Source organism: Rhipicephalus microplus, unplaced genomic scaffold (assembly GCF_043290135.1).
Source record: "Rhipicephalus microplus isolate Deutch F79 unplaced genomic scaffold, USDA_Rmic scaffold_957, whole genome shotgun sequence".
In the NCBI taxonomy this organism is placed as follows: domain Eukaryota; kingdom Metazoa; phylum Arthropoda; class Arachnida; order Ixodida; family Ixodidae; genus Rhipicephalus; species Rhipicephalus microplus.
In genome coordinates, this window is record NW_027465508.1 from 12,501 (window position 1) to 21,093 (window position 8,593).

Sequence of the window (8,593 nt, forward strand, 5' to 3'; positions counted from 1 at the left end):
AGAGGAGTACGCAACCTCGACCGCACTTTCCCTGCAGGCTTCCTTCCGACTCGAAGTCCTGCGGCGGTCTCAACGAGGTGCCACATCCTCAATGCAGTCGGTCGCCCCCGTTTCGGTTGGGCTCTGGCACGACGGTCGCCACCGTCTCGCCCTTGAGTGGCCGCTGTTGGCGCTCGCTGTGAGGTGTTCAGCGTGCTGTCCGTGTTGCCGACGCGGTCAAAACGAGTCGACGGCTCACGTTCCCTTGTGCGCCGAAGGCTCTCTTGATATGTGATCCGACCCTCAGACAGACGAAGCCAAGGGAAGACCCAAGGCCGCAATGTGCGTTCAAAGAATCAGTGCTCAGTGTGTCCTGCAATTCACACCAAGTCTCGCAGCTGGCTGCGTTCTTCATCGACCCGAGAACCGAGTGATCCACCGCTTAGAGTCGTGAAAAAGTGTTTGTTCAATTCCGTACAGTCAAAACCAAACGTTTCTGGCACTCGGCCAAACAGTGGCCAAGAAGGGCGCTTTTCAGCGCACGCTTGGACTCCAAAACTCTGCCGCGCCTTTTTCGGCTGCCGCAAATCGAGCAAACGGTGTGTTTCGGACGGCGTTTCGCTTTCGCTACTTGCGAGTGCTTTCGTGGTCCACCCCTCTATAAATACTCGGGAGGCGTCGAAGCCGGTTCTCCAAGCCGGACCCGTAGGTATCGTTGTGTGCTCGCTCTCATTGGCCCGCCTAACCAGAAAATGCCTGCGGTACACCCATTTGGATAAGAGTGCACGCAGATGCGGGCCTCGACGGCTACACATTTCCTCGGGCGGCCGCCTCCCGGCCTCCGTGGAGCGCGGGATGCACGGTCCCATCGACAAGCCTCTCCCGTTTTTACCGTGGCGTCGCGGTTCACCACGGCAGGCGGGTCGGTCTCCTCCGCATAAAAAGGGGGACCCCCGCTTTTTGTTCCACGAAATCGCACAAGCTTTTTTCGCATCCACGGTTTGCCACCGCACACCAAAATGCCGATCCGGCTGCCTACTTTAGCCAACAGGTGGAGCCAGGCGCGCCGTACTTGCGCGGCACTTCCCACGTCCACCGAAGTCGGTGCCAAGGACCACTTTCGGCGCCGGAGCCGCGTACGAGCCTACTCGAGGCGGAAGAACGAAGCCAGCAAGGGCCTGGCCGCAAGTGCGTTCAATTGTCGGGACGTCCAAGTCCCTCGTTCTTCCGTGCTTCCTCTTTCGGCAAGTCGTTGCGGCACCTTCCCAAAGCGCGCAGACCCGCTAATCGCGACGAGCGCGACGTGGCCGTGCCGCCTTTCCCTCGGCAGCAAGCAAAACGCCTGGCAACGTCGACGCTCCCCTAACCGCGATCTCGCACCGTGTTTCGTGTGGCGAATTCAAAAGCCGGCCGGCGCTGCTGCAACCATTACGGTCGGTACGCATACGCCGCGGAGGGCGGGACGGTCATCGGAGCGTGCGGTTCCTCCATCGAGTACTGCGCACCTCGGCCGTCGCATCGCCGTGCCATGACCGGCCGCGCGTCAACGCGAACCGGTGCCAGCGAGATCCCTCGCCTGCAAGAACCGACCGGCAGCCTCCGTCACCCGAGGACGCGGAGGCGCTTGCCGCGGACGGCGGGACGGTATGCACTGGTGCACAGCGGACCCGTCACATCGCCAGTTCCTTGACCGACCGCCGACGCTTGTGCCGTTCCTCTCGTACTTGGCAGTCGCCGCGCGATTGTCGGGTCTCGTTCTTGCACGCTCGAACGGTCGGGAGGGCACTCGGCTGGCGTTTCGGGAACGCGCAGCCTCGCCTTCTACCGACGTAACCACGACTCGCCGTTCGCGCTCCGCCGCTCCTGTTTACAGTACTAGGCGGTCCCGCAGCGGTCGGGTCGCGCATTTCGAGCGCTTCGAGCCACGGTGCAGTGGCGGGTCGAAAGCCGACCTATGAGTGCGTTGCGCCGTTTGTACCCGCGTCCGCCACCTGGCCGACCGTCCAAGGTCGCGGTGTTGGCGTCCGCTGGGCGCAACAATTTGTCACGGGGTGCCGCTCCACATTCAGGCAGCCCCGTGGGGAAAAGCCGACCCCGCGTCCAAACGGGGTCAGCGGCAGAAAGTGTCGGGCGCAGACGCAGCTGAGGCGCTCACCCTTCACAATCCGTTAATGATCCTTCCGCAGGTTCACCTACGGAAACCTTGTTACGACTTTTACTTCCTCTAAATGATCAAGTTTGGTCATCTTTCCAACAGACCGGCGCAACCGAAAGGCCGCGCCGGACATCGGTCCGAAGACCTCACTAAATCATTCAATCGGTAGTAGCGACGGGCGGTGTGTACAAAGGGCAGGGACGTAATCAACGCGAGCTTATGACTCGCGCTTACTGGGAATTCCTCGTTCAAGGGGAACAATTGCAAGCCCCTATCCCAATCACGAAAGAAGTTCCACGGGTTACCCAGTCTTTTCAGACAGGGATAAAGACACGCTGCTTCCTTCAGTGTAGCGCGCGTGCGGCCCCGGACATCTAAGGGCATCACAGACCTGTTATTGCTCTGTTTCGTGCGGCTAGGAGCCGCTTGTCCCTCTAAGAAGGTTGTAAGGTGCTGGGAACCCCGCACCTATTTAATAGGCTAGAGTCTCGTTCGTTATCGGAATTAACCAGACAAATCGCTCCACCAACTAAGAACGGCCATGCACCACCATCCACCGAATCAAGAAAGAGCTCTCAATCTGTCAATCCTCCCAGTGTCCGGGCCGGGTAAGTTTTCCCGTGTTGAGTCAAATTAAGCCGCAGGCTCCACTCCTGGTGGTGCCCTTCCGTCAATTCCTTTAAGTTTCAGCTTTGCAACCATACTTCCCCCGGAACCCAAATACTTTGGTTTCCCGGAAGCTGCCCGCCGAGTCATTTGAGTAACTCAGGCGGATCGCTGGTTGGCATCGTTTATGGTCAGAACTAGGGCGGTATCTGATCGCCTTCGAACCTCTGACTTTCGTTCTTGATCAATGAAAACATTCTTGGCAAATGCTTTCGCAGTAGTTCGTCTTGCGACGGTCCAAGAATTTCACCTCTAGCGCCGCAATACGAATGCCCCCGTCCGTCCCTCTTAATCATTACCTCGTATTCCAAAAACCAACAGAACAGAAACGAGGTCTTGTTCTATTATTCCATGCAAGTTTATTCAGGCGACTCGCCTGCGTTGAGCACTCTAATTTTTTCAAAGTAAAAGCACCGGCCATCTCGAGGCACACAATGAAGTGCACCAAGAAAGAACCGGCATGATGTTCAGTCCGAGCCGTCGCATCGGGTAGATGCACTACTCGTCTGGAACTGAGATCCAACTACGAGCTTTTTAACCGCAGCAGCTTTAGTATACGCTATTGGAGCTGGAATTACCGCGGCTGCTGGCACCAGACTTGCCCTCCAATTGATCCTCGTTAAAGGATTTAGAGTGTACTCATTTCAATTACGGGGCCTCAAAAGAGTCCCGTATTGTTATTTTTCGTCACTACCTCCCCGTGCCGGGAGTGGGTAATTTGCGCGCCTGCTGCCTTCCTTGGATGTGGTAGCCGTTTCTCAGGCTCCCTCTCCGGAATCGAACCCTGATTCTCCGTTACCCGTAACAACCATGGTAAGCAAGTAACCTACCATCGAAAGTTGATAAGGCAGACACTTGAAAGAAACGTCGCCGGCTCGTGGCCATGCGATCAGCACAAAGTTATCCAGAGTCACCACACAATACGGGCCGAAACCCGATCGATCTTGGTCTAATAAAAGCACCCGTTACCCAAAGGGCTCCAGGCTCACTGCATGTATTAGCTCTAGAATTGCCACAGTTATCCAAGTAGGAAGAAACGATCTAAGGAACCATAACTGATTTAATGAGCCATTCGCGGTTTCGCCTTATTTCGGCATGTACTTAGACATGCATGGCTTAATCTTTGAGACAAGCATATGATTACTGGCAGGATCAACCAGGTAATCGTTCGACTGCGCGTCCGTCCTCGCCTTCGGCGGGCCGGACGCAGTCTGTGTGCGGCGGAGGCCACCTTCAGGCGCCCCAACACGCTTATTTTGCACTCCGAGATGACGGCGTTCGAGCTCGCTACGGCACAACCTTCCCGAAAGACGAGTGGGAGCCGTGCGGCAAGAAGCACGTTCATGCTCGCTCTTTTTCGTTGCATCGACTCGGTCGCGCCGTGCGGGTTGCCCAAGCCCGCTGCACTGTCGGTGGACCGGCCGGAACTAGCAACGGAGCCGAGACTGCAAAGCCGCCAGACGACGGGTCACGCCCGCGTCTTCGGCGCTTTCGCATCTGAATCGCCCGAGGACGACACGGAACACACCTCGATATCGTGGTAAAACGGCACCGTCCGACAACCAGCCCCTAACGCATCAAGCGGATGAGGCTGCAGACGACTGCCGTGGATTCCCCTGGAGCAGACCCGAGGACACGCTTGACGAGGCCGAAGCCCGCCGCATATCAGACACCCGGTCGCTTTCGCGTACGCCGCTCACGAGAACCCCCACATAATAGCAGCGATAAGTACCCAGACCTCCTTGGGCACTAATACGAGCGTACTCGAGAAAATTTCACCGCGGGTGTGCCCCGAAACGTGTGGCACGTTGAGCGTGCCACAAGTCTACGTCGCTCTCAAACCCGCCGAGGTCGTAGAATTTGCGACCCTACTCACGAAATTCCCACCGAGGATACGGCCGCAAACGTACCGCACCTTGGGTAGGCCACGAGTTTGTGCAACACTACGCTGACGGCACAGCACCGAGGTCGTGCGCGCACGCACGGGAAAATTCCGCCGCGGTTTCTGCCGAAAACGTGAGGCACCACGACTCTCCGCAAGTTCGCGTCGACTGCGAAAGACCGAAGTCGTGAACGACGTGTCCGCTACTCGCCGCCGACACGCTGGACACCAAACGTACAACGACTCGACGGCGTCGTAGAGGCCCACGACGCGGTTTTCCTTAACGACGTCTCGGCGTGGCACCGACAGGTTAGAACGGCCGACCAACGTTCCCTGTCCGCCGTTCGGCTCAGTTGAAGGGCTCGGCGACTTCGGCAACGCTGCGAAGCCGCACGGTGACGCACGCCATGTCCCCATTTTTTTTTTTTTTTCTTTCTGCGTCTGCCGGGGTGCCCCTATAATAGCAGCGATAAGCACCCAGACCGCCGTGGGTCGCTCGCCCCGGCTGACGTGGTTTTTCGTACTCCTGCGGCGGTCGCCGTCAAGCACGTCCAAATACGCTACTTTCGTGGGCGCATTCACGCTCTTTCGCTTCGCCGGAGTGCCAGCACTCACTCTGCCAAAAACGGCGAACATCCGAGCGGCGGTTCCCACTTTTGCGTCGGCGTCGCAAACCCCGCCCCGGCAGACGAGGTTTGCCGTACTCGTGCGACGGTGGCCGGCGGGCACGTCGAAAGACGCCGATATCGTGCGCGAATTGGCGCACCTTGGCTTCACCGGAGTGCCGCCACTGACTCCTCCAAAAACGGCGAAGATCCGAGCGGCGCTTCCCACTTTCGCATCGGCGTCCCGAACTCCGCCCCGGCTGACGCGGTTTACCGTACTCGTGCGACGGTCGCCGGCGAGCACGTGGAAAGACGCCGATATCGTGCCCGAATCGGCTCCGTTCGGCTTCGCCGGAGTGCCAGCACTGGCTCGGCGAAAGACGACGAACATCCGAGCGACGGTTCTCACTATTGCGTACGCGTCGCAAACCCCGCCCCGGCAGACGCACTTTGCCGTACTCGTGCGACGGTCGCCGGCGAGCACGTAGAAAGACGCCGATATCGTGCCGGAATCGGCCCCGTTTGGCTTCGCCGGAGTGCCAGCACTCACTCGGCCACAAACGGCGAACATCCGAGCGGCGGTTCCCACTTAGCCGTCGGCGTCCCGAACTCCGCCCCGGCAGACGCGGTTGCCGAGCTCGTGCGACTAGCGACCGCGAAGCCGTCTCGCGACGCCGCTTTCGTGCGCGGCTCCCACTGCGACCTGGGTCACCCGAGGTCGACGAGCAAGAAAGAATGTCGAAAAAAAATTTTTTTTTTTTTTGCGTCTGCCGGGGTGCCCCTATAATAGCAGCGATAAGCACCCAGACCGCCATGGGTCGCTCGCCCCGGCTGACGTGGTTTTTCGTTTTCCTGCGGTGGTCGTCGTCAAGCACGTCCAAACACGCCACTTTCGTGGGCGCATTCGCGCTCTTTCGCTTCGCCGGAGTGCCAGCACTCACTCTGCCAAAAACGGCGAACATCCTAGTGGCGGTTCCCACTTTTGCGTCGGCGTCGCCAACCCCGCCCCGGCATACGCGGTTTGCCGTACTCGTGCGGCGGTGGCCGGCGGGCACGTCGAAAGACACCGATATCGTGCGCGAGTCGATGCTTCTTGGTCTCGCAGGAGGGCCGCCACTCACTCCTGCAAAAACGGCGAAGATCCGAGCGGCGCTTCCCACTTTTTCGTCGGCATCGCAAACCTCGCCCCGGCAGACGCGCTTTGCCGTACTCGTGCGACGGTCGCCGGCGAGCACGTCGAAATACGCCGATATCGTGCCCGAATCGGCCCCGTTTCGCTTCGCCGGAGTGCCAGCACTCACTCGGCCAAAAACGGCGAACATCCGAGCAGCGGTACCCACTTAGCCGTCGGCATCCCGAACTCCGCGCCGGCTGACGCGGTTGCCGAGCTCGTGCGACTAGCGACCGCGAACGCGTCTCGCGACGCCGCTTTCGTGCGCGGCTCCCATTGCGACCTGGGTTACCCGAGCTCGACCAGCAAAAAAGAAGGTCGAAAAAAAATTTTTTTTTTCTGCGTCTGCCGGGGTGCCCCTATAATAGCAGCGATAAGCACCCAGACCGCCGTGGGTCGCTCGCCCCGGCTGACGTGGTTTTTCGTACTCCTGCAGCGGTCGCCGTCAAGCACGTCCAAATACGCCACTTTCGTGGGCGCTTTCGCGCTCTTTCGCGTCGCCGGTGTGCCAGCACTCACTCTGCCAAAAACGGCGAACATCCTAGTGGCGGTTCCCACTTTTGCGTCGGCGTCGCCAACCCCGCCCCGGCATACGCGGTTTGCCGTACTCGTGCGGCGGTGGCCGGCGGGCACGTCGAAAGACACCGATATCGTGCGCGAGTCGATGCTTCTTGGTCTCGCAGGAGGGCCGCCACTCACTCCTGCAAAAACGGCGAAGATCCGAGCGGCGCTTCCCACTTTTTCGTCGGCATCGCAAACCTCGCCCCGGCAGACGCGCTTTGCCGTACTCGTGCGACGGTCGCCGGCGAGCACGTCGAAATACGCCGATATCGTGCCCGAATCGGCCCCGTTTCGCTTCGCCGGAGTGCCAGCACTCACTCGGCCAAAAACGGCGAACATCCGAGCAGCGGTACCCACTTAGCCGTCGGCATCCCGAACTCCGCGCCGGCTGACGCGGTTGCCGAGCTCGTGCGACTAGCGACCGCGAACGCGTCTCGCGACGCCGCTTTCGTGCGCGGCTCCCATTGCGACCTGGGTTACCCGAGCTCGACCAGCAAAAAAGAAGGTCGAAAAAAAATTTTTTTTTTCTGCGTCTGCCGGGGTGCCCCTATAATAGCAGCGATAAGCACCCAGACCGCCGTGGGTCGCTCGCCCCGGCTGACGTGGTTTTTCGTACTCCTGCAGCGGTCGCCGTCAAGCACGTCCAAATACGCCACTTTCGTGGGCGCTTTCGCGCTCTTTCGCGTCGCCGGTGTGCCAGCACTCACTCTGCCAAAAACGGCCAACATCCGAGCGGCGGTTCCCACTTTTGCGTCGGCGTCGTAAACCCCGCCCCGGCAGACGCGGTTTGCCCTACTCGTTCGACGGTCGCCGGCGAGCGCGTCGAAAGACGCCGATATCGTGCGCTAATTGGCGCTCCTTGGCTTCTCCGGAGTGCCGCCACTCACTCCTCCAAAAACGGCGAAGATCCGAGCGGCGTTCTCCACTTTCGCATCGGCGTCCCGAACTCCGCCCGGGCTGACGCGGTTTACCGTACTCGTGCGACGGTCGCCGCCGGGCACGTCGAAAGACGCCGATATCGTGCCGTAATCGGCCCCGTTTGGCTTCGCCCGAGTGCCAGCACTCACTCGGCCAAAAACGGCGAACATCCGAGCAGCGTTTCCCACTTTCGCATCGGCGTCCCGAAGCCCGCCCCGGCAGACGCGGTTTGCCCTACTCGAGCGACGGTCGCCGGCGATCACGTCGAAAGGCGCCGAATTCGTGCACGAATCGATGCTTCTTGGTCTCGCAGGAGGGCCGCCACTCACTCCTGCAAAAACGGCGAAGATCCGAGTTGCGCTTCCCACTTTTTCGTCGGCGTCCCGAACTACGCCCCGGCTGACGCGGTTTACCGTACTCGTGCGACGGTCGCCGGCGGGCACTTCAAAATACGCCGATTTCGTGGGCGCATTCACGCTGTTTCGCTTCCCCGGAGTGCCAACACTCACTCTGCCGAAAGCGGCGATCATCCGAGCGGCGGTTCCCACTTTTGCGTCGGCTTCGCAAACGGCGCCCCGGCAGACGCGCTCGTGCGACGTACTCGTGCGACGGTCGCCGGCGAGCACGTCGAAAGACGCCGATATCGTGCTCGAATC

General features: G+C 60.0%; 2 non-coding genes across 2 annotated transcripts; both read right to left on the reverse strand.

Moving 5' to 3' along the window:
* Window positions 1-276: 276 nt before the first annotated feature.
* Window positions 277-429, reverse strand: LOC142795934 (5.8S ribosomal RNA). Its single transcript, XR_012893419.1, has one exon. It is a non-coding gene; the product is annotated as a 5.8S ribosomal RNA (ribosomal RNA).
* A 1,719-nt stretch (window positions 430-2,148) lies between these two features.
* Window positions 2,149-3,963, reverse strand: LOC142795935 (small subunit ribosomal RNA). The gene has a single exon (XR_012893421.1). It is a non-coding gene; the product is annotated as a small subunit ribosomal RNA (ribosomal RNA).
* Between the last annotated feature and the right edge of the window lie 4,630 nt (window positions 3,964-8,593).